Genomic DNA, 26843 nt, shown 5'->3' with positions numbered 1-26843 from the left:
ATCACTGCTTACTTTTACCATTACCATGGATTGATCTCCCAGTAGATGGTAAATTCTTTGAAAGAAACTCCATTCTACTGGTTTTTTGTCTCAAGTACCCAGACACAATGCTTGAAATTTTAAAATAACTTTATAAATATTTGCTAATTTACTATGTATATTAACCTTACAGCAAACACATCATATATACAAAGTCGGCACAGGTACAGAAAAAAAAAGGAAAGAGGGTTCCGTCACAGGTATAAATACATGGAAGATCAGAAAAAGCTTCCAGAGTGGGCCAGGTGTGGTAGCTCACACCTGTAATTCCAGCGCTTTGGGAAGCCAAGCGGGGAGGATCCCGTGAGCCCAGTAGTTCAAGACCAACCTGGTTAACAAATATGCAATACCCACGACATGCCAGGTACTGTCTGGGTATTGAGAATTACAGTAAATAAAACAAAGTTCTTGCCCTCAGGGAGCTTATATTCTTCCAGGAGACATAACTGCATGAACAAAGTCATAGATGTGAGAAAATGTGAAGTATGTTCTAAAAGGGCAATACGGTTTGGCCAATCACATGGTTCAAGTATAAGGAAATTAATATAGCAGTGGAGAAATCACGTGGTTCCAGTACAAGGAAATTAATATGGCGGTTGAGTTAGACCGCATTGGAAAAAAGAAATATGAGGTTGCAGGGGGAGGTTACAAAGCTACTTCATTAGGCAAAGTATAATGTGTTGATATCCTGAATTGGGGTAGTTAAATAGAAAGAAGGGTACGACCATACAATGTACCTGGCACAGAACAGGAACTCAAATCTTTGTCGAGTTAATACTGAATGAACGAGGACAGGATTTATATAAGATAGAATGTGTTTCTGTTTGATTGTTAGGGATGGAGGAGAGACAGATGTCAAAAATTACTGAAGGTTTTAAGCCAGGGCGGTCATGACAACAGTATTCTGCTAATAGAAATACGGAAAAGAGGAGGAATTTTATCTGTGGAGGTAATAAATTTGATTTTGCATGCTGGGTCGAGGGACCAAAGAACAATAATGGCAATGTCATTTGGGTTTCCATTAGGTACACGAGAAGGAAAACATGGGAACAAAGACAGAAAGAGAAATGACAAAGATTACAAGAATAGGAAGAGAATGACAGAAGAAAAGTAGGAAGAGTTTGAGAAAGAGGAAAGAGGTTGAGTTCCAGATATAAAGAAATAATAATACTGCTTTCAAACCTGACTTAGTTGATAATTCATAAATTCCTAGTCTCAGATCACCTACTCTGGATCTTGCACCATCACTGTGACTTCTAAAATCGTCAAATACCACTGAGTATCTAATTGCATATCAGCACTTTCTACTTAAACTATTTTAGAAGAAGCTCAATAATGCTGTAACTTTATTTATTTATTTATTTATTTTATTTTTTCGAGATGGAGCCTTGCACTGTCACCCAGGCTTAAGTGCAGTGCCGCATCTCGGCTCACTGCAACCTCCGCCTCCCGGGTTCAAGCAATTCTCCTGCCTCAGCCTTCCAAGTAGGTGAGACTACAGGCGCATGCTGCCACATCCAGCTAATTTTTTTTATTTTAGTAGACACGAGATTTCACCACGTTGCCCAGGCTGGTCTCAAACTCCTGAGTTCAGGCAATCCACCCACCTCGGCCTCCCAAAGTGCTAGGATTATAGGTGTGAACCACCCCGCCTGGCAAAAGCTCTAACTTTATAGTGCTGAGGGGCAATCAGCTGTCCTCAAATTTAAAGACACAAGTAAGCTCACGGGCTTATGTATAAGGACATGAACTAACCAGCTAGAAAAAAACAGAAATTTTAAAACAGAAAACAGAAAAAAAGTAAAATGTGTATTTTATACCATGGCTCAACCCCTTTTTATTGACTACTTCTCTATACCATTCCCCACAAGCCCCTACCATGTGTGTTAGGTACACATGTGAACATCTTCCGTTAACTGAACAACATAAATTGCCTTTCAGTCTTATGGAACTCAAGAAGATCTCCTGGGGTAGGCTGGGTGCAGGGGTGCACGCCTGTAATCCCAGCACTTTGGGAGGCCAAGGCGGGTGGACCACTTAAGTCAGGAGTTCAAGACCAGCCTGGCCAATATAGTGAAATCCCGTCTCTACTAAAAATACAAAAATTAGCTGGGCGTGGTGGCGCACACCTGTACTCTCAGTTACTCGGGGGGGTGAGGTGAGAATTTCACTTGGGCCCAGGAGGCAGAGACTGCAGTGAGCCGAGATTGCACCACTGCATTCCTGTCTGGACAACAGAGCGAGACTCGATCCCCCCTCAAAAAATAAAATAAATAAATAAAAAAGACCTTCTGGGGTAGACCTGACTTTCATTAATTCACTTAACAAATGCATAGTGATCAGGCACTGTTGTAGGTACTGGGAGTACAACAGACAGAAAATATTTCCGCTTCCGTGGGCCTACATTAAGTGGGAGAGACATAAAAATGAAAATAAATATACAATAAAAAGTTTTCAGATAACTATAAGCATTACGTGCCTGGGGGCTAATTTAGATTAAATGACCAAAAAATGTCTCATTGAGGAAGTGATATCTGAATGAGACTTGTATAGCCAACCCTTATTATAAATGAGGCACTGTATGTGTATGCATTCAATCTTCACAACACTAAGATGTATATTTACCTATATCATCCATAATTTTTTACAGTTGAGGAAACTGAGACACTGAGAGGTTAAATACTTGATCCTGGGCAGTCAAGCTTCAGAATTCATGCCTCTATGACTCTGCCTGAACTTGACAAGAAACAGCCAGTCATGCAGAGGGAACAGCATATGCAAGTTAAAAGGCCATGAGGCAGGAATGAGCTTGGCATCTTGAAGGAACTAAATGACTGGCATGGCCCAAGAGGAATGGACATAAGTATATTCTATAAACAACTGGATGCCACTGGGAGGTTTTACACAATGGAGAGATATGATCTATCTTTTTAAATAATCATTTTGAGGACTGGGCATGGTGGCTCATGCCTGTAATCCAAGCACTTTGGGAGGCCAAGGCTGGTGGATCACTTGAGGCCAGGAGTTTGAGACCAGCCTGGCCAACATGGTAAAACCCCATCTCTAGTAAAAATACAGTTAGCCAAGCGTGGGGATGAGTGCCTGCACTCCCAGCTACTAAGGACGCTGAGGCAGGAGAATCACTTGAACCCAGGAGGCGGAGATTGCAGTGAGCTGAGATCACGCTACTGCACTCCAGCTGGGGCAACAGAGCAAGACTTCGTCTCAAAAAATAAATAAATAATCATTTTGGCAGGTGTGTAGAGAAAGAATGACAAGGGAGCTGTTCAACTTAGCCTGCCACCTGACTCTCAGTTTGGTATAATTTACCATTCTGCCTGGCCCCCTAATAAAAATGTAATAATGTTGTTTTGACCTGTGTCTCAATGTATCACTGAGTTCGGTGATGCGACCTTGAGTAAGTCACTCTGAATAAACATTTGTTATTATTATCTGTCCTATTACCATGAAGGGTCTTATAAGAAGGTACTCTGAAAAGCAGAGATTAACTACAAGGTAATATTTTCTTGCAAACATTTAACAGAAATTTGACAATTTGCCTTAAACTCCTCCCCCACCTCCAAAAAGGCTGCTTGAAAATTAAAGCACTATTTTGACAAGATGACTTCATTACATTCCTTGAACTTTACTCATGTCCACAAACACTACAGGTATGCTTTCCTTATGATTCTCAATCCTTTTTCTATGGTGTTCAAACGTGTTCCAATTTTTAAAGGTGGAATTCTATATGTCTTCTAGAGAGTTCTTCTCTAAGAAGCTGAGTGATGGATATTTAAAAGTCCACATGCTATGTATAAGAGACCTGGATAAATTTAAATATGATCAACTGCACATATTTTGTGTATTCACCTACAAAATTATGTAATCTGTTATGAGACAATTTTCAAGTTAGGAATTCTTCAGTCAATTCTACTCTTACACCAAAACTCCATGCAGCAATCAGCCTAGGCAACCTGAAATGTTGCCAGGCCACAGAAAACCTGCCACAGTAAGAAAATCTGCCACACAGAAAATCTACAATAATAATTCTGTTCAGGTATGAATCATATAAAAAAGACTATTTTTGAAAATATTAACTTTGGAATGAAAAACTTGTTGAGACAAATCTCACCTAGCATAAAGACAGGCAGTAGTTTGGGGGAAAGGAAGACATTTATAGTATTGTGCTTTGTTTTCACATGACAATGGGGCATTTGAAGAAAAGCCCTATTTTCCAGTGCCAGAAGTCTCATATCCTTAGGTTTCTCAATGACATCCTCTCTGGATAGATCAAGAATATGCTCCTACTTTATAAAAGGAACCATGAATAGTTTCCTAAATTCTTGAGCAAATATTTTTAAAATACTGCAAAATATCTTGCCATAAAAAAAGAACCTGTCACAGTAACAGCATCCAAATACAACAACACACACTCAGAGGAAAGTGTATATTCAAGGTTGAAGTGTGCCTGTGGGTCAAGAAAAGGTCAAGCCTAAAGCTTCTAAGCAGCTACCGGAGCCACAATGAGGAACTCTCAAGACAATGCACACACTGATGACAGCACTGCAGCACCAGTGAAAACAGGCCATCAACAGCATGTTCATGAATTATTCTTCCAATTACACTTTAATTATAAAAACTAGCTTATTAATTAAACTAATCTACTCTGGTAAGATCAGTTACCATACAAAAGCAATGGCTCGGCCGGGCGCGGTGGCTCAAGCCTGTAATCCCAGCACTTTGGGAGGCCAAGACGGGCGGATCACAAGGTCAGGAGATCGAGACCATCCTGGCTAATACGGTGAAACCCCGTCCCTACTAAAGAATACAAAAAACTAGCCGGCGACGAGGCGGGCGCCTGTAGTCCCAGCTACTTGGGAGGCGGAGGCAGGAGAATGGTGTGAACCTGGGAGGCGGAGCTTGCAGTGAGCTGAGATCCGGCCACTGCACTCCAGCCTAGGCGACAGAGCCAGACTCTGTCTCAAAAAAAAAAAAAAAAAAAAAAAAAAAAAAAAAAAGCAATGGCTCTTCAAGTTACCTTCATGGAATATGGTATAGAGTTTGTGTTAAAAATGCATTTTCACTTACTGTGGTTATTAAAGACTTTGATCAGGGCAGAACCTCTGGAAATACAATGAACCCTGACAATTTAAATAAAAACAGCTCTTCAGTCATGGCTCATTATTCTTCCTTTCACAGCCTCTTGCTTCAAACAGTATTGCTCTTAACCAATTAATATTCTGTAAAAGGTGCTGAGAATTTTTGATGGACTAAAATACAACAGATATTTTAACACCATTTTAAGCTCAGCACAATTATATTTAAAACTTTAAAACAAAGAAGGAAGACAGAGTACAGGCAAACTCATCCATTTTCCAAACAAAGTAAATAATACAACTAAAGTGTTCTCTACATCACTACAGGAGTTGACACATTACAACTACACCTAAGGGCAATTATTGTAAATTTATAAAGTGCTAAGAAACACAGCAGCACTAGTCAGCAGTCAGTGCTGTACATTTTGAAAGCATCTAATGTAGGCAGCAAGCAAGATGTGGATAGCAAAAAAGAAAAGGTAAATGCACACCAGCATGAAAATCTTCAAATACCTTATGGGTAGCCTATTTAAAATAGAAAGGTTCTAAATTAATCAAGGAGAAAGGAAGAATACCAGTGATCCATATTAAAAGGTAATAATGGATTATATTATCACCTGAATGTAGTAACTCTGATGTCGCATATAACATGAAAAAAAAGAATATAATAGGAAGAGAATTATGAGCCTTTTAAAATATCAGACTACCAATAAGAAGCAGAAAATAAGGTGGGTGCAATGGTACACCAGTAGTCCCACCAGGGACACTGAGGCAGGAGGATCATGTGAGCTCAGGGGTTTGAGGCTGCAATGAGCTATGATCATGCCACTAACTCTACAGCCTGAGACCCTGTCTCTGAAAAAAGAAGACAGCAGAGAGTAGCCACTGAGCTGAGAACTGCACCATGGCAGAAGACATCAAGACCAAAATCAAGAACTACAGGACTGCCCCTTTTGACAGCAGCTTCCCCAACCAGAACCAGACCAGGAATGGCTGGGAGAAATACCTGGAACTCCACCCCTTCAAGAAGGCAACGACTGCTAAAGGGGATAATGTATGGCCGGTGCAGTGGCTCATGCCTGTAATCCCAGTACTTTGGGAGGCCGAAGCAGGCGAATTACTTAAGGTCAGGAGTTTGAGACCACCCTGGCCAACATGATGAAACCCTGTCTCTACTAAAAATACAAAAATTAGTCGGGCACGATGGCAGCTGCCTGTAATCTCAGCTACTCGGGAGACTGAAGCACTTGAAACTGGGAGACGGAGGTTGCTGTGAGCTGAGATCACACCACTGCAGTCCAGCCTGGGTGACAGGGCAAGATTCCATCATTCATACATATATACATACATACAAACAAGGGAGTGATGTCTCTGTTTGTGAATGGTACCAGCATGTGTACAAGTCTCTCTGCCCTATATCCTGGGTCTCAGCCTGGGATGACCATGGGCAGAAGGCACATTTCTTGGGAAGATCTGAACTGGCTCCACCCCACCTCTGTCCTTCTCCCAGGATGGTAAAGAAGAACCTGGGTATATGGTAATCCCTACCCTGGGACCCTGAATCAAGTCTTAATAATAAAAATTCACTGGAAAAGTGAGAGGGGCGGGGAAGAAAACAGCAGCAGCAGGGAGTAAAAGAACCTCACTTAGTGACAGGCCTGGGAGGTTGTTGCCCAATATCCTCTCTCATTCCTTCTTCCCAGTGAAAAAATACGTAAGTTTTAGCTAAATGCATATCAGAGGGAAGACTATGTTTTCCAGCCTCCCTTGCAGCTAGGTGGGGGTCTTGTGACTAGCTCAAGACAAAGGACATGAATAAAAGTATTAGGCGTGATTTCTAGGAAATGTCCTTATAAGAATTGGGTACATTACTCTTTAGGCACTTCTCCCTCCTCCTGGCTGGAAATGTCTATGAGATGGTTGGAGTACAAGCAGCAAACTTAAGACTATGAGGAAGAGGCCACCTGTTGACAATAGCAAGGCAATAAATACAGAAAAAAAAACTAGTTCTCTGATATTGCAGGGCACCACACCACTCCTAGGCTATTTCTGGACTTCTTTATACAAGACAAAAAAATAGGCTTATATCATTTTTAAAGCCAGTGTTATTTTACTTTTTTTGGTCATAAATCATGGAACATAATCCTAATAAAGAATGCAGAGCCGGGAATAGTGGCTCAAATCTGTAATCCTAGCATTCTGGGAGGCCGACATGGGTGAACTGCTTGAGCCCAGGAGTTTGAAACCAGCCTGGGAAACATAGTGAATTCCTGTCTCTACAAAAAAAAAAAAAAGAAAAGAAAGAAAGAAATTAGCTGAGCATGGTGGTGTGTGCCTGTAGTCCCAGCTACTCAGGAGGCTGAGGCAGGAGGATCACCTGAGCCCAGGAAGGTTGAGGTTGCAGTAAGTCTTGATTGTGCCACTGTACAGTCTGGGCGACAGGAGACCCTCTTTCAAAGAAAAGAAAAGAATGAAGTTAGACTCCCTACCTCACACCCATATACAAACATTATCTCAGAATGGATCAACAATCTAAACGTAAAATATGAAAATGTAAAACTCTTACAAGAAAATACAGGTATAATCTTCACAACCTTCAATTAGGCAATAGCTTCCTAAATAAAACAAAGCACATGCAACCAAAGGAAAAAGCCAGATAAACAAGAGTCCAGGTATTTCTGTCAAAATTTTAAAGTTTTGTGCATCAAAGGATAGTATCAAGAGGTGAAAAAGAAAACCCATAGACGGAAAAAAGTATTTACAAATCATATTAACTGATAAGTGATTAATATCCAGAATATATAAAGAAAGAACTCTTACAATTCAACCACAAAAAGGCAACCCAATTTTAAAATGGACAATGGATTTGAATATACATTTCTCCAAAGACAGTATAAAAATGGACAACATAATCCCAGCACTTTAGGAGGCCGAGGCGAGTGGATCACAAGGTCAGGAGATCAAGACCATCCTGGCTAACATGGTGAAACCCCATCTCTACTAACAATACAAAAAAAAAAAAAAATTAGCCTGGCGTGGTGGTGGGCCTCTGTAGTCCCAGCTACTCAGGAGGCTGAAGCAGAAAAATAGCATGAACCCTGGAGGTGGAGCTTGCAGTGAGCCGAGATCACACCACTGCACTCCAGCCTGGGCGACAGAGCAAGACTCTGTCAAAAAAAACAAAAAACAAACAAACAAAAAGGACAATAAGCACATCAAAAGATGCTCAACATCACTAGTCATTAGGACATAACGAAAAAAAAAAAAGAACATGGTGACATAGCACTTCATACCCAGTGGGACTGGTAAAAACAAAAAGTCAGATTACAACAAGTGTTGGCGAAGATGTGGAGAAACTGGAGCTCACATATTATATGATTCCATTCATATAAAGTCTAGAATTAGGACACATACAGAAAAATAAAGTAGATTAGTAATTCTTTGGTTCAGGGGGAACAAGGAGATAGCAGGGTAAAAGTTAAATGGTGCAGGTTCTCTCTGAGGTGATAAAAATGTTTTAAAATAAACTGTGGCAATGGTTGTATGTATCTGTGAATATACTAAAAATCATCAAATTGTACACTTTGCCAGGTGCAGAGGTGCACATCTGTAGTCCCAGGTACTTGAAAGGTTGAGGTCTGAGAATCAAGAGAGCTTGGGAGTTCAAGGCCACAGTGTGCTATAATCATGCCTATGAAGAGCACTGTAATCCAGCCTGGGCAACACAGTGAGACCCTACCTCTTAAAAAAAAAAAAAAAAAACATCCATATGGAATAACTGTGTAGTCTGTGAATTTTATCTCAATAAAGCTGTTTTTTTAAAAAAGGGAAATGAGTAGTTACACTTGTGTATTACTCCGTTTTCATGCTGCTGATAAAAAGACATATCTGAGACTGGGAAGAAAAGAGGTTTAATGGACTTACAGTTCCACATGGCTGGGGAGACCTCACAACCACAGCAGAAGGCAAGGAGAAGCAAGTCGCGTCTTACATGGATGGCAGCAGGCTAAGAGAGAGCTTGTGCAGAGAAACTCCCATTTCTAAAACCATCAGCTCTCGTGAGACTGATTCATTACCACGAGAATAGCGCAGGAAAAACCCACTGCCCCTGTAATTCAATCACCTCCCACCGGGTTTCTCCCACAACACGTGGGAATTGTAGGAGTTACAATTCAAGATGAGACGTGGGTGGGGACACAGCCAAACCATATCAATTTACTATAACATGGATATGCCCTGAAGGCACTATGCTAACTGAAAGAAGCTAGACACAAAAGACCACATATTGTATTATCCAATTTATATGAAATGTCCAGAATAGGTAAATCCACAGAGATAGAAAGTAGATTAGTGGTTACCTGGTGTTAGGGAGAGAGAGAAAAGGGAGAGGGAAGGAGTACAAAGTTTCTTTTTGGGATGATGAAAATGTTCTGGAATTGGACAGTGGTGGCAGTTGCACAATCTTGTGAAAATATTGGAAATCACTGAATTGTATTTTTGGTTTTTGTTTTGTTTTGTTTTGCTTTTTGAGACTGAGTCTTGCTCTGTCACCCAGGCTGGAGTGCAGTGGCGCAATCTCAGTTCACTGCAACCTCTGCCTCCCGGGTTCAAGCAATTCTCCTGCCTCAGCCTCCCAAGTAGCTGGTACTACAGATGCGTGCCACCACACCTGGCTAATTTTTGTATTTTTAGTAGAGACAGGGTTTTACCATGTTGGCCAGGCTGGTCTCAAACTCCTGACCTTGAGTGATCTGTCTGCCTTAACCTCCCAAAGTGCTGGGATTACAGGCATGAACGACCGCACCTGGCTGAATTATGTACTTCTGAAAGGTGAATTTTATAATATGTGATTTATATCTCAATTTTTAAAAACGAGAGCCAGGTATAGAATCCCATGCCTGTAATCCCAGCACTTTGGGAGGCCAAGGCAGGAGAATCACTTGAGCCCAGGAATTCAAGACTAGACTGGGTAACAGAAGCCCTGTGTCTTTAAAAAAAAAAAAAAAAAAAAAATAGATAATCAGTAGAAGATCCAGATGTAATAAATATTTTGGCTGGGTGTGATGGCTCATGCCTGTAATCCCAAACATTGGGAGGCTGAGGTTGGAGGATCACTTGAAGTCAGGAGTTTGAGATCATCCTGGGCAACATACGAAGACTCCATCTCTATTTTATTTAAAAATAATAATATTTTTACTACTGCATCAAGGTTTTGTTGTTTTTTTTAACAGAGATGGGAGTCTCACTATGTTGCCCAGGCTGGTCTCGAATTCATGGGCTCAAACGATCCTCCTGCCTTGGCCTCCCAAAATCCTGGGATTATAGGGATAAGACACTATGCCAGGTCTCCGCATCAAGGACATCCGTAAGTGAAACTATTCTTTTTCTTTTCCTGTGACTGCATGGTGGTAAAAACAAACAAACAATGACCATGATACAGTCTGGTGCTAAGGTGCCAGCAGTCTTACCCATCATTGCTTTTGCATCATCATTGAAAAAAGTAATAACATTTTAGCATTATCATAAAAACACAGCCCTCTGTATCCATTGGTTCTGCTTCTGTGTATTCAACCAACCACGGATTGAAAATATTCATGAAGAAAGTGAATGGCTGCATCTATACTGAACATTTACAGACTTTTTTTCTTACCATTATTCCCCAAACAATACAGTATAACAACCACAGCATTACACTGTATTAGTTACTGTTATTATTTTCTTTTTTTTTTTTTTTTTTTTTGAGATGGAGTCTTGCTCTGTCACAGAGGCTGGAGTGCAGTGGTGTGATCTCGGTTCACTGCAACCTCCACCTCCCGGTTTCAAGCGATTCTCGTGTCTCAGTCTCCTGAGTAGCTGGGAGTACAGGCATGCCCCACCACGCCGGCTAATTTTTGTACTTTTTGGTAGAGATGGGATTTCACTATGTTGTCCAGGCTGGTCTCCAACACCTGGCCTCAAGAGATCCACCCACCTCAGCCTCCCAAAGTGCTCGGATTATAGACATGAGCCAACACACCTGGCCTATATTAGTTATTATAAGTAATCTAGAGGTGATTTGAAGTATATGGGAGGATGTGTGTAAGTTATATGCAAACACTACACCTTTTTATATAAGGGACTTCAGCATCCATGGATTTTGGTTTCCAGAGCGGGGTCTCTGGCACCAATCCTCCATGAAAACTGATGAACAACTATAGTTGTGAACTTGTGACAACCAAAAGTGAATCAGGGACCACCAGCAGTCCATCTGCTAACTCCACTTTGTGAACTCCTGGACCAGACTATAAACTAGAAACAGGAACCCAATTTATATTTACACATGAGGCAGTATTGTGTGTTAGAAAAGTAGCATGGGCTTAGGTTCAAATTCCAGAACTGCCATTTAGGTGATGAGAGCTTAACTCCTCCATGCCTAAGCTTCCTGTAGTATAAAATGAGGATTGTACCTACTAACAAAGTTACTATATGGACTAAATGAGATGAAGATCTAAAGTAACCTAAGACTATCTGAAATTTAACAGCTGTTCAATAAATGTTAACTCCTTTCCCTGTTTTGTTCTCAACCAGCTCGTTCGGTCCCTTGCACACAGAAGATGCTCAACTACTCAGTAAATATTCGTAGAATTTAATTAGTACCTCACGGAGATCTATATAAGTCAAAGTTCTAAGATAAAATATAAATGCTAGATTTAGATATAAAATATTGAGATATGCTCAGGTGTTTCTCAGAAAAATATTATAGTCAGATTAATTTTAAAATTAGAAAAGGATCTTTTATAAAATGAGTCAAATATTTAAAAACTTATTTGCTTTCCAGGTGAGTAGTAGTACAAAGTGAAATGGTATGTTAAATGACACAATGTTCCACATCTTTGAATCAAAAAGCTTTCACAACCTGCATATCTCTATAGCTCAACTATTTGAAATTCAGGAGATATAAACAATCCATGGTGACTCTTCTTCAGCCAATACGGTGATGAACAGCACCATTATTTTAGTCAAAGCATCTGATTTTACAAGCCAACATCATCACTTACTACCAGGGTGCATGACCATAGGTTATTAGGTTGATGCAAAAGTAACTGTGGTTTTTTTACTTTCCATAGCAAAACTGCGATTACTTTTGCACCAACCTAATATTTATCCCAATGAGTATAACAACTCTCACGAGTTAACTGTGAGGACTGAGTGACATACTACCTAAGAAGCACTAACAATGCTAAGACAGTAAGAGCTCAACAAACACTAAGCATTTTTTTCTAATTTAAATATACTCAACTGATATTTTTGTAGCATTCTTACATAGTATCTTGGCAACATGTACAGATATAATTTTTTTTTTTTTTTTTTTTTTTTTTGAGATGGAGTCTTGTTCTGTCTCCCAGGCTGGAGTAAGTGGAACGATCTCGGCTCACTACAACCCTACCCCCAGGGTTCAAGCGATTCTCCTGCCTCAGCCTCCCAAGTAGCTGGGATTACAGATGCGCGTCACCACACTCAGCTAATTTTTCAAATTTTAGTAGAGATGGGGTTTTGCCACGTTGGCCAGGCTGGTCTCAAACTCCTGACCTCAGGTGATCCACCTGCCTTGGCCTCCCAAAGTGCTGGGATTACAGGCATGAGCCACCACGCCCAGGCTACAGATGTAATTATTTTTAAGTTATTCATCTCAGTATATGGATGTAATTATTTTAAGTTATCCATCTCAGTAACTTTTAGGTGAATGCTAATAATAACTCAGTAACTTTTAGGTGAATGCTGATAATCCTAGCATCTCCCTAAATTGTTCAATTTATACCATAAATTTACTTCTCCCACCTTTTAAAGGGATAATGCAAGGGATTCTAACTCATGGCATAAGTCTGGAATTTCTTAGATTACCCCTTTAGGAAGCGAAATTATGTTTCCAAGTTCAGACTTTGGCTTAAATTTCAAATTGTCCCAAAAATGGACTAGGGAAAATACACAAACTTTCTATACCAACAGATCTCTATCTTCAATATGTTAAGTGTATCTTTAAAAATACAAAATAGCTACTAGGAAAAACCTACAACATAATGTATAACTAAAGTAGTTTGTTTTCTGTCACCACTAAAATCATAATGAGGCCAGGCGTGGTGGCTCATGCCTGTAATCCCAACACTTTGAAAGTCCAAGGCAGAATGATGACCTGAGTCCAGGACTTCATAACCAGCCTGAACAACACAGTGAGACACCCAGCTCCACAAAATGTTAAAAATTAACTGGAAGCAAGGTGCGGTGGCTCATGCCTGTAATCCCAGCACTCTGCACTTTGGGAGGCTGAGATGGGAGGATAGCTTGAGCCCAGGAGTTTGAGACCAGCCTGGGCAACATGGGGAGATCCCATCTGCACAAATTTTTTTTTTTTTTTTTTTTTTTTTGAGAAGGAGTCTTGCTCTGTCGCCCAGGCTGGAGTGCAGTGGCGCGATCTCGGCTCACTGCAAGCTTCGCCTCCCAGGTTCACGCCATTCTCCTGGCTCAGCCTCCGGAGTAGCTGGGACTACAGGTGCCTGCCACCATGCCCGGCTAATTTTTTTTATTTTTTTAGTAGAGACGGGGTTTCACCGTGTTAGCCAGGATGGTATCGATCTCCTGACCTCGTGATCCGCCCGTCTCAGCCTCCCAAAGTGCTGGGATTACAGGCTTGAGCCACCGCGCCCGGCCCTGCACAAAAAATTTAAAAATTAGTCAGGCATTGTGGTGAGCACCTGTGGTCCCAGTTACTTGGGTTGCTGAGGTGGAAAGATCACTTGAGCCTGGGAGGTCGAGGCTGCAGTGAGCCATGATAGTGACACTGCACTCCTGCACTCCTGCCTGGGTAACAAAGTGAGACCATTGTCTTAAAAAAAAAAAAAAAAAAAAGACTATAATGAGATTGAACAGAAAACTACAGCTCAGAAGCCCAAACATTCCTGATATGAGTGTATTTCCAACTTGAAGGGCTCCATTTTGGAATGAGACAAAGCACACCTTTAAAGGATGTTATGTACATAAGAGACAGTAACCATTTTACTTGATAATGATCAAATGTAACAAGATAAATACAAAATAAACCACCATTTGGCTACAAACATGGCATGTTTATGTGACCACTTCTAAACGTCTCTGGGGCATTACCCGTCTCTGACATGCCTTCAAAAGGTAGGTACAAAACGAAAGGGCAGACACAGAGAAAAACATCCCTATATCTGATCTTTTTTTTTTTTTAAGATGGAGTTTCGCTCTCATTGCCCAGGCTGGAGTGCAATGGCGCAATCTCGGCTCACTGCAATCTCTGCCTCCCAGGTTCAAGCAATTCTCCTGCCTCAGCCTCCCGAGTAGCTGGGATTACAGGCATGCACCACCATTTACGGCTAATTTTGTATTTTTAGTAGAGATGGGGTTTCTCCACGTTGGTCAGGCTGGTCTCGAACTCCTGACCTCACGTGATTTGCCCGCCTCAGCCTCCCAAAGTGCTGGAATTACAGGCATGAACCACCACGCCCAGCCTACATCTTATCATTTTAAACCACTGCCTGGTAAAACTTCTTAGAGTTCATGATCTTTCTTTTTCCCCTGAGATAGTCTTGCTCCATCACCCAGACTGGAGGGCAGTGGTGTGATCTTGGCTCACTGCAACCTCCACCTCCCAGGTTCAAGCAATTCTCCTGCCTCAGCCTCCCAAATAGCTGGGATTACAGGCGCGCACCACCATGCCTGGCTAATTTTTGTATTTTTAGTGGAGATGGAGTTTCACCACGTTGGCCAGGCTGGTCTCAAACTCCTGACCTCGAGTGATCCACCCACCTCGGCCTCCCAGAGAGCTGGGATTACAGGTGTGAGCCTCCAGGCCCAGCCGGAATTCATGATCTTTTCAGTAACACTACTTACTCCCAGGCACATACTGCAGTTCAAAAAAACACTGCTCTGGAAGAAAATCTAACTTGAAAACTCAATCTAAAATGTAAAAAAACTCAGTAACTTCTTGGAGGAAAAAAGAAAATGACATCAGGAAGGGAACATTATACTACACAGAAGAGATGGTATGTAACATCCTTTCCTCTAAGAATGACAGAAGGGCCAGGCACGGTGGCTCATACCTATAATCCCATTGACTCAGGAGGCCACGGCAGGAGAATCACTTGAGGCCAGGAGTTCAAGACCAGTGTGGGCAATGTAGTGAGACCCCACTCCATTCTCTCAAATTTTTTTTTTTAGAAAACTAGCCAGTGTGGGCCGGGCACTGTGAGTCACACCTGTAATCCTAACACTTTGGGAGGCGAGGCGAACGGATTGCTTGCATCCAGGAGTTCGAGACAACACTGGCAACGTGGTGAAACACCAGCTCTACAAAAAAAAATGCAAGAATTAGTTGGGTGTGGTGGCACACAGCTGTGGTCCCAGCCATTAGAGGCTGAGATGGGAAGATCACTTGAGCCCAGGAGGTCAAGGCTGCAGTGAGCCAAGATTGTGCCACGGAACTTCAGTCTGGGTGACAGAGAGAGACCCTGTCTCAAAAAACTAAAATAATAAAAAATAAAATAAATAAAAAGTAGCCAAGCGTGGTGGTGCATGCCCATAATCCCAGCTACTTGGAAGGCTGGAGTGGAATGACAGTTTGAGCCCAGGATCTCAAGACTGCAGTGAGCTGTGATCATGCCACTGCATTCCGCCATGGGTAACAGAGTGAGACTCCAACTCTAAGAATGGCAGAAAGGAAATTAATGTTAACAGGGAAAATATCTATAGCCAAGTCTGCTAATTCAAAGATGAATGCTAAGGAATTTCCACGTCTTGTGAAGGCAGGCATATCTTGTGCTAATTCCCTTAAGATTTAAGATGAACAACTAAAATAATTGTCATAATCTATCCCTCACTCCATTCTTCAGTTCTAAAAACCCTGTCTCCAAGAAGCTTGTCAAAAGCATACTTCCATCTAGTAATTTACACTTTATTATACACAGTAAACATTTATTAAAAATAATATGGCCGGGCGTGGTGGCTCAAGCCTGTAATCCCAGCACTTTGGGAGGCCGAGACGGGCGGATCATGAGGTCAGGAGATCGAGACCACCCTGGCTAACACTGTGAAACCCCGTCTCTACTAAAAAAATACAAAAAACTAGCCGGGCGAGGTGGCGGGCGCCTGTAGTCCCAGCTACTCGGGAGGCTGAGGCAGGAGAATGGCGTAAACCCAGGAGGCGGAGCTTGCAGTGAGCTGAGATCTGGCCACTGCACTCCAGCCCGGGTGACAGAGCGAGACTCCGTCTCAAAAAATAAATAAATAAAATAAAATTAAAAAAATATTATTCATAACAATAAACTTTTAAGGCATCCAACAATGTGGTAAGCGCCTGCCAGTATCATACTAGTTTACAGCCTTCCTCAGAATTAAAGTATGTATAAAGAACCTCTGAAAGATGGCAGTATAATCCTTATCAGGCAGTATTCTCACACAAACCAATAAAGACACAAATGCTGGCCAGGTGCAGTGGCTCACGCCTGTAATCCCAACACTTTAGGAGGCCGAGGCACGTGGATCACCTGAGGTCAGGAGTTCGAGACCAGTCTGGCCAACATAGTGAAACCCTGTCTCTACTAAAAATACAAAAATTAGCCGGACGTGGTAGTAGGCACCTGTAATCCCAGCTACTTGGGAGGCTGAGACAGAAGAATCTCTTGAACCCAGGAGGTAGAGGTTGCAGTAAGCCAAGATGGCACCACTGCACTCCAGCCTGGGCAACAAGAGTGAACAAAACTCCATCTCAAAAAAAAAAACACAAAAACAAACAAAAAAAAGACACAAATGCTATTATAGAGGGAAACCAAAGTCCTAACTATAAAACATAAAAACCCACGCACTTTTAGTAAGAATTCAATCATGTGTTATTGTCTAACATTACTATGTTAATTAAACACTTTTCAATCAAGGAAAAAATAATCAAAATATGGACAAGGGGTGATTTTATAATAAAAACCCAAGATATGAACCACATTCATTGTACTTCTTCAAAAACCAACATTAATGACTATTAGGATGAATCATTTTTAGGACAGCAAATATAGAAACATGTAAAAAAAAATGTGTAAGCCCAATGATTTTTTTTTTAACTCATCCTATGCGATTTTTTTCACTTTTTTTTTTTTTTTTTTTTTGAGACAGGGTGTCATTCTGTCACCCAGACTGGAAAGCATTGGCATCATCATGGCTCACTACAGCTTCAAACTCCTGGGCTCAAGCATTCCTCCCACCTTAGCCTCCCGAGTAGCTGGGACTACAGGCATGCACTACCACACCTAGGCAGTTTTCGTAATTTTTGTAGAGATGAGGTCTTGCTATGTTGCCCAAGCTGGTCTCAAACTCCTAGCCTCAATCGATCCTCCCACCCTGGCCTCTCAAAGTGTTGGGATTATAGGTGTCAGTCACTATGTCCAGTGACTTTTCCTAATTTTTAATTATGAAAGAGTTTATTTAAAATACAGAAAAATGAAATGATAAACCCAAATATAACTTATGACATACTGCCGTTATTTGCATCAGATTTCAAGAAAGAATATTGTAAGTAAGTTGAAAGTTTCCCTCTTCATTCCACTGTGCTATCTTCTCCTTCAGAAATAAATATCTTGCTGAAGGTAATATAGCTTATTTTAATACACATCTTAATTTTGCAGCATACATATGTTTTCCATAGACAACACAGTATTGGATTGACTGATGTGTTTGTTTAAAAGATGGGGTCTCACTATGCTGTCCAGGCTAGACTGGAACTCCTGGGCTCAAGCAATTGTCCCATCTCATCCTTTCATCTCAGCCTCCCAAGTAACGGGGACTATAGGCATGTTTTTATTTTGTCTTAAATTATCATAAGAGGTATCACATTTAACTTTTTGCTTTTTATTTTTATTTTTATTCTTTCTTTTTTTTTAAATAAGAGAAACAGGCTCTCACAACATTACTCAGGTTGGTCTTGAACTCCTGGCCTCAAGCAATCTTCCCACCTCAGCCAAAGCACTGGGATTACAGGCATGAGCCACCATGCCAAGCCACTTGCTTTCTTTTTTCTCAACATAACGCTTCCAGGATGTATCTATGTTGACACATGTAGACGCAATTTGCCCATGCTAACTGTACTAGAGTAACAGGTTGCATTAAAATGCCACTGCTTGCTTATCCATTTCTCTATAGTTTCCAAATATTTTCCTATCATAAATATAAATGAAATTAAAACGCATGTACATGTTTCCTTTTGTGTAAATGGAAGGTTCACCATTTATGCAAAAGATATATAAAATGTATATTCTGAACTGCTGGTTCATAGGATATACCCATCACCTTCACAAAATCTTGCCAAAAACTTTCTACAGAGCTCTAACTTACACACCCATCAGCAGTGTATTAGGGTTTCTCTTTTCCCACAGCCTTGGTAGTATTAGATTTTATAATATTTGCAAAATGTAAGTGTGTAAAATAGTATCCCATTGTTTAAGAGCCAACTTTATAGTTTTATGAGGCAATATGGGCTTTCCCTTCTGTAATATTTCTAGTTCTAGATTATAATACATATAATATATATACAACTTATTCCTTTCTTGTGGGCATCCATAGAGTCAGATGCTATGGAATTTTACACCTAACATTTAATTCTTCAATACAAAAAAAAGTTTTCTTCGCAATTATGATTTCCAAGTTGACATAAGCCTTTAGAGAAATGATGATACGGAGTATCTTTAATCAAGGCATTCCATGTATCAGAATTTCACATAGCTCTACTCAGCAAAAAAGATAGGTATCTTACCCATACATATAATTTGGTCCTACTTGTTAGACAATAGCTTTACTGGTATATAATTCACATACTATAAAATTCAGCCTTTCAAAGTATACAACTCAGTGGATTTCAGTGTAATTCGCAAAGCTGGGGAACCATCACTACTAGCTAACACATCTTCTTTAACTTAAAAAGAAACCCCATTCCTTTTAAGTGGTCACTCTCCATTCCCCTCTCTTCCAGCCCCCAGCGACTACTAATCTACTTTCTGTCTCTATGGATTTGCCTATCCTGGACATTTCACATAAATGGGATCATACACTATGTGCTCCTTTATGACAGGCTTCTTTCACTTAGCATAATGTTTTCAAGGTTTATCCATGTTGAAGCATGTATTGGTACACCATTCCTTTTCATTGCCAAATAATATTCAACTGTATAGCTATACCACATTTTATTTATCCACTCATCAGCTGATGGGCATTTGGACTGTTCCATTTCTTCCCATTATGAATAATGCTATTATGAATATTCATGTACAAGTTTCTGTGTTGGTATATTTTTTCAATTCTCTTGAGTATATAATGATGAGAGGAATTGCTGGTCACATGGTAACTCTACATTATGCCATCTGACTTTAACACTAAGCAAATTTTAGCACTATGACATACAACAGGGTGCTGAATTCCTATGAGTCGCTTTAATCCTCTTCCCAAAAAAACTCATCAATTTGCTCTTATTCAGTCTTAAAAAAACTTCCCTAGGTTACTTCCTTCGATACAGTCACAGAACAAAGCTTTTAACTTTATACACATACATACATACACACAGACACACACACACACCCACACACACACCCTTCTCTACAATGTAAAGCAGTCTAACTTTGATTCCCTGGGAAACTGCACTGTTTGTTCAAAAATCAAGGTAAACCTACCTAACACATGAATATCATTAGCTCCTTTAAGGTTACAATTAAAGTCGCCCAGAAGTCAGTTCATTATGTTATACAGACAGAGTATGCACATTACGGTTCTTTCTGTATGAAAAAAAGGAAGGCTGATGGCAATCTGACCATGAGTACACAGGGGTGAGCTGAACAGTGCCCTTAGGTACTACAATGGTAAGAGTCTCATTGGAGTGAAGCAGCTAATAGATTTAGAGCACCTCCACATCTTCTGCCAAATGAGGCAAAATAAAGTAAAAAGTCTTTAACAAATGGGACTATGAAAGAGTCTGAAAAGCCTGAGAGCTACAAAAGAGCTCTATTACTAATATGCTTCCCTGATTAAAAAAACAGAGCTTTGTTTTGCCTATAACAGATGTCTATCAATCCTCCCAATAACTTGAAGGCAAATACAGTCATATGACAGCTCATTAGCATTTCAGAGAAAAAACCTATGATATTTAGTGAAAAACAAAATGTGTAATAATGAAACCATAGCTCCCTATGTGACACTAGGGGCCCAGCTCACAAACTAGGCAGTCAGAACTTTGGTAACCTTATCTGTTCTAAAGCTAAATTTTCCTGAAGTGCCTCAAGACCAAAGAAGAGGACAATTCCCCAGCTTTACCTCTGGCTGGATTAGGCACATTCAAGCCACAAAACATAATACAAAGAGAATGCTGCAACCAATCAGCCTTGCAATTCAAGGAAAGCACAGGAAAGCAGAATCAAAAGACTCTCTACGTCAGGGGTTCCCAATTCCCAGTACGTGGCCTGTAGGAACCAGGCCACACAGCAGGAGTGAGACTCCGTCTCAAAAAAAAGACAAAAAGTCAGGTCTCTTGGGCTGGGCACAGTGGCTCAAACCTTAATCCCAGGCCACACAGCAGGAGTGAGAAGAGCAACTATTACCACCTGAGCTCCACCTCCTGTCAGATCAGCAGCGGCATTAGATTCTCATAGGCAGCATTAGATTCTCATAGCAGCACAAGCCCTACTGTGAAATGCACATACAAGGGATCTAGGTTGCACCTTCCTTACGAGAATCTAATGCCTGACGATCTGAGGTGGAAGAGCTTCATCCCAAAACCTTGCCCCCGCTGCTCTGGTCCATGGAAAAACTGTCTTCCACGAAACTGGTCCCTGGTGCCAAAAACGTTGGGGACCACTGCTCTAAGTGGATCATAAGATCATAACCACAAAGCAATTCACAGAAAGTGCACAGGATGAGGTGCTCATCTCCAGTTTTCTCCCCATAGTGGTATATATAGTACTTGTCATCTGCACAGTACTTTGTATGTCGAGACTACTTTATAATCACAATTCTGGAATTATTTCATCACAATAATTGAGTGTGACAGATTAAAATTCACTGTCCTTCTTCTAAGCATTCAGATTACAGTAGATGGGAAAAAATCAGAATGACAGAACAGAAAAACAGACTCTTACGGTCTCAAAACCTTGTCAAAGAGATGACAGAATTTCTGAATTTTAGGGTTTGAAGAAATCTAAAGTATCCAATGGTTTCAGATGCTGAAGAAACTAAAGTTCAGAAGGGTCGTAAGCAATTTGCCCAAGGTCTCCAAGTAAGAAAGCGGCAAAGCCAGGAGAACCCAGATGTCATGACTTCCAAGTCAGCCTTTCCATACATACTACTATAGCGCCTTTTCCAAAAGCAAATAATAAAATAGATGCGGAGGATCCTGAGCTGTCTGGCTCAGCATATTATCTTATCTTTTAAAATGCTAAGAATACAAAACATTAGCCGGGCATGGTGGCGGGCGCCTGTAGTCCCAGCTACTCAGGGAGGCTGAGGCAGGAGAATGGTGTGAACCCGGGAGGCGGAGCTTGCAGTGATCCGAGATGGCGTCACTGCATTCTAGCCTGGGCGACAGAGCAAGATTCCATCTCAAAAAATAAAAAATAAAAAAAATAAAATGCTAAGTCTCAGCCAGGTGCAGTGGCTCACGCCTGTAATCCCAGCACTTTGGGAGGCTGAGATGGGAGGATCACCAGAGGTTGGGAGTTTGAGACCAGCCGGACCAACATGGAGAAACCCCGTCTCTACTAAAAATGCAAAATTAGCCGGGTGTGGTGGCGCACGCCTGTAATCCCAGCTACTTGGGAGGCTGAGGCAGGAGAATCACTTGCACCTGAGAGACGGAAGTTGTGGTGAGCCAAAATCGCACCGTTGCACTCCAACCTGGGCAACAAGCGCGAGACTCCATCGCAAAAAAAAAAAAACAAAAAGGTCTCTTGGGCTGGGCACAGTGGCTCAAACCTTAATCCCAGCACTCTGGGAGGCTGACGGGGGTGGATCACTTGAGGTCAGGAGTTTGAGACCAGCCTAGCCAACACAGTGAAATCTCATCTCTACTAAAAATACAAATATTAGCTGGGCATGGTGACACACGCCTGTAGTCCCAGCTACTTGAGAGGCTGCAGTGGTAGGATTGCTTGAATCCGGGAGGTGGAGGTTGCAGTGAGCCAAGATCATACCACTACACTTCAGCCTGGGCAAAAGAACAAGACTCTATCTCAAAAAAAAAAGTCAAGTCTCTCCTCATATTCACTTACTAAAAAACAAAAATATTACAACAAGTCCAGAGAAGTAATCACTTCTGCCAATCTGAAGGGAAGAGGAAACAAGGCAGTCCAGGCCTCAATACTGCTGAGCAGGAAGGCTCCATGGTATAACTTGTTCTAGATGTCCGAGGTCGATGATTACTACTTTAATTTTTAACTCGTATGCAAAACATTATATAAACTTTTTTAAAAATCCCATAGGCTAAATTTATAACAGAAAGTAATATATGCTGTATGATTCCACTTATATGAGGTACCTAGAGTGGTCAAAATCACAGACACAAAGTAGAATGGTAGTTTCCAGGGGGAAGGAGGAGGAGGGAATAGGGGCTTACTTGTTTAACGGGTGTAAAGTTTCAGTTTTACAAGCTGAAAAGAGTTCTGGAGATGGATGGTGATGATAGTTGCATAACATTATGAATGTATATAATACCACTGAACTATATACTTAAAATTATTAAGATGGTAAATTTCATGTGTATTTTACCACGATAAATGAAAGTAGGGGAAAGAAAGTAATAGTGAGGACGACATGACCAGAGTAACATTTTAAAAGCATGAATTAGACAGCTAAAAGAACAGAGCTAGGTGATGGCAGGGGATGAGAGGCAGCAGAGAATGCAATTTAGGAGGTTACTGGCGAAGTCTGAGAGAGAGATGAAGGTGGCTTAGCCAAGGGCAACAGTTGGGCAGAGAGAGACAGTAAGACTTGGGATATATTTTAAAGCCTTAGTTAAAATTTCATGAACATACATCCTAACACAGTATTTTTAACTGCAATTCATAATACACTGGTCACAGAATCAACATGCCAGGCCAACATCAACATTTTGCAATTAAATAAAATGGAATAAAATAGAAACAACCAGATTGCACTGCACCTAATAAGGGTAAGTATTATTTCATGAAACTTTTGTTTTAGATATCGATATACTTATGCGTGTATTGGGTCTCAATGTAAATACATCTTGAACTATGACCCACAGCCAAAAATGTTTGAGAAACATTGCCCTAGAGACTGATAAAATGGTAGGTGGAAGTTGAGAATAAATATATTTTTTTTAATCTTTGTCAAAGTCCCATACTAGCCTCAAGTGAAACAAGCTACAACAAGTTAAATTACATCCTAATGAAATCTTATCGATCTGCCAAACAAATACATCATTTGCTCTTAAAAAAAAAAAAAAAAAAAAAAAAAAGGCCGGGCGCAGTGGCTCAAGCCTGTAATCCCAGCACTTTGGGAGGCCGAGACGGGCAGATCACGAGGTCAGAAGATCGAGACCATCCTGGCTAACACGGTGAAACCCCGTCTCTACTAAAAAATACAAAAAACGAGCCGGGCGAGGTGGCGGGCGCCTGTAGTCCCAGCTACTCGGGAGGCTGAGGCAGGAGAATGGCGTAAACCCGGGAGGCGGAGCTTGCAGTGAGCTGAGATCTGGCCACTGCACTCCAGCCTGGGCGACAGAGCGAGACTCCGTCTCAAAAAAAAAAAATAAATAAATAAATAAATAAATAAATAAATAAATAAATAAATAAATAAAAGACGAAGGAAAGAAAGAAAGAACAGGACAAACAATATCCAGGCATCACTGGAATGCCAGGCACAAATTGTATTATTTCCATCAACCATGAGGATACAAAGATTACTAAAGGAATAATGCCAATTTTTTTTTTTTGAGACGGAGTCTTGCTTTGTCACCCAGGCTGGAGTGCAGTGGTGCGATCTCAGCTCACTGCAAGCTCCGCCTCCCAGGTTCACGCCATTCTCCTGCCTCAGCTTCCCCAGTAGCTGGGACTACAGGCGCCCGCCACCACGCCCGGCTAATTTTTTGTATTTTTAGTAGAGATGGGGTTTCACTGTGTACGCCAGGATGGTCTCGTTCTCCTGACTTCGTGATCCACCCGCCTCGGCCTCCCAAAGTGCTGGGATTACAGGCGTGAGCCACCGCGCCCGGCCTATGCCAATTTTCTTTAACCACTAAACCACCCTAGCCATTCAACTACTCTTAATTTTAGAGGTTAAACCCTACCAAAACACATTCTTAATGGCAAACACCCTCAGAATCTTCAGGACAAAACCTTACTCTCCCAACTGAGAAAATATGGCCTAATTCCCCTTGAATAATTCAGAGATTACATACTACAGCTCTGAAGGATTCATTCAAAAAGCTTCCTGCCATGAGTAATAACTTTTTTTTTTCATTGATCAGGTCTTTATTTAAAATAAGCTGTCCAGGCCGGGCGCGGTGGCTCAAGCCTGTAATCCCAGCACTTTGGGAGGCCGAGGCGGGTGGATCACGAAGTCAGGAGATCAAGACCATCCTGGCTAACATGGTGAAACCCAGTCTCTACTAAAAATACAAAAAACTAGCCGGGCATGGTGGCGGGCGCCTGTAGTCCCAGCTACTCGGAGACTGAGGCGGGAGAATGGCGTGAACCCGGGAGGCGGAGCTTGCAGTGAACCGAGATCGCGCCACTGCACTCCAGCCTGGGCAACACAGCAAGACTCCGTCTCAAAAAAATAAAATAAAATAAAATAAAATAAAATAAAATAAGCTGTCCAAAATTATTCGACCTTTATGGTATAAACCAACAGTTTATGCAGCAGGCTTCGTTTCCTCTGTGGTAAGTTTTTTCTCAGCTGCTGACGTCTTGGTTGGTAGCTGCTGCCCTTTTTCCCACCAGAGGTTTCTTCTGCTTAACACCAACAACCTTCTTTCCTTTCTTCCCTACCACAGGCTTCTTGACTGCAATCCCCTTTCTCATCTGATTCGGCCTCTAGTGCTTCTGCTGCTGCTGCTGCTGCTGCCACTGCCGCCGCTGCCACCGCTGCCTCCTCCACCCGGAGTTTATGATTGCTGGACTGGCAAAGAATGGTGTTTCAGTGCATGGTCTTTGCATATGGGTTTAGTTTTAACATGATTCTCAGGTTTTCCAGGAGGTTCTTCCTCAGGACTCTACAATGAATCTTCCTGCAACATGCTTGAAGGGCTTTGGATGTCTGGGCTTTTCAAGATTCTGCTAAGGTCTGTATTGATCATCTTGTGCATGGAAAGACAGCAGTTACTCTTGAGGAAGCAGCTTTACACCAAGTGCCACACAATTCTCTAACTTCTAGAAAGAACTTTCAGTCCAAATGCAGAAACATCCCACATGCCCATCAGGGGCAAGTTTCAAAATGTTCAGTTTGCTTACCATTAAGCAGAGTAATTCCAGGAATGTTTCTCAAGGCTTTGACAATATGATCATCTTCATTATAGATGATGCAGGGTCCCTTGTGCTGGACACAATGGTTTCTCATTTTGCCCTTGCCAGCTCTCATTTGCTGAGAGGTATAGCCCTTTTTTATATCATCCAGGCTTTAAGTTTCTTACGTAGCAAAACAGCTTCCTTGATTGTCTTATAGCCTTCAACTTTATCTCTGACCACCAAAAAAAGTTCAGGAACTTCCTTAATATGATGACCTTTAGACATGACCAGCACTGGTAAGGCAGAGGCACCCAGGGGAGAACAGACAGCATATCGTTTTTTGGGCTGTGTTCACTCTACAGTGCCAACAGTGCCAGGTTTTGGTTGCTGCAAACATGTGGCCTCCATGACAGATATTTCCAAAAGCACCCTGGCCAGAACAGTGAGTCCCACCACCTCAAACTCTGGGAATGTGAGACCCAACTCTGCCAGTACCTCAACACTCAGTACTGGTCTGATGACCTGCTAATTCACTAACAAGATAGGGCTGTCTGTTGTTTTTGTGCAAGCTGGTGTGAACAAAGTTCATAATATCTGGTGGAACAGGAGCCTTGAATGCAGGAAGCAACGTGACATTTTTGCCAGATGACTTCCCTTTTTCAGAGTACACTGATAACAGTGGATGAGCACATGCCATGGAAAGGTAAGAAGGCCACACTCCAACATTTTTTTTTTGAGATGGAGTCTCGCTCTGTCGCCCAGGCTGGAGTGCAGTGGTGCAATCTCGGCTTACTGAAACCTCCGCCTCCTGGGTTCAAGCGACTCTCCTGCCTCAGCCTCCTGAGTAGCTGGGATTACAGGCATGCACCACCACACCCAGACAATTTTTGTATTTTTAGTACAGATGCGGTTTCACCATGTTGGTCAGGCTGATCTTGAACTCCTGACCTTGTGATCCACCCGCTTTGGCCTTCCAAAGTGCTGGAATTACAGGCGTGAGCCACCACGCCCAGGCTCAACATTTTTTATAACTAAGATAAAACATTATCTACTGATTTACCAAAGTGTTTAGCTTAATTTCACAACAGTGAAATTGGCATTTTGGGTGAACAATTCTGAGTTTTCTCCACCAAATGCCAGTGGTGCATCCCCCACCCACAGTCACTTAACAACCGAAAATGCCTCCATATATTTCCAAATACCCTTTGGATATATGGTA

General features: G+C 41.5%; 1 protein-coding gene and 2 pseudogenes across 3 annotated transcripts in view; 1 reads left to right on the top strand and 2 right to left on the bottom strand.

The window, feature by feature from the left end:
• Positions 1 to 26843, bottom strand: part of MRTFA (myocardin related transcription factor A) — a 227668-nt gene that overhangs the window by 150708 nt on the left and 50117 nt on the right. The window lies entirely within an intron of this gene.
• On the top strand, positions 6040 to 6612 carry LOC115892863 (annotated as a pseudogene).
• Positions 25033 to 26332, bottom strand: LOC104674696 (annotated as a pseudogene).

This window comes from Rhinopithecus roxellana, chromosome 13 (genome assembly GCF_007565055.1).
Source record: "Rhinopithecus roxellana isolate Shanxi Qingling chromosome 13, ASM756505v1, whole genome shotgun sequence".
NCBI lineage: Eukaryota > Metazoa > Chordata > Mammalia > Primates > Cercopithecidae > Rhinopithecus > Rhinopithecus roxellana.
This window is presented reverse-complemented; position numbering and strand designations above follow the sequence as displayed.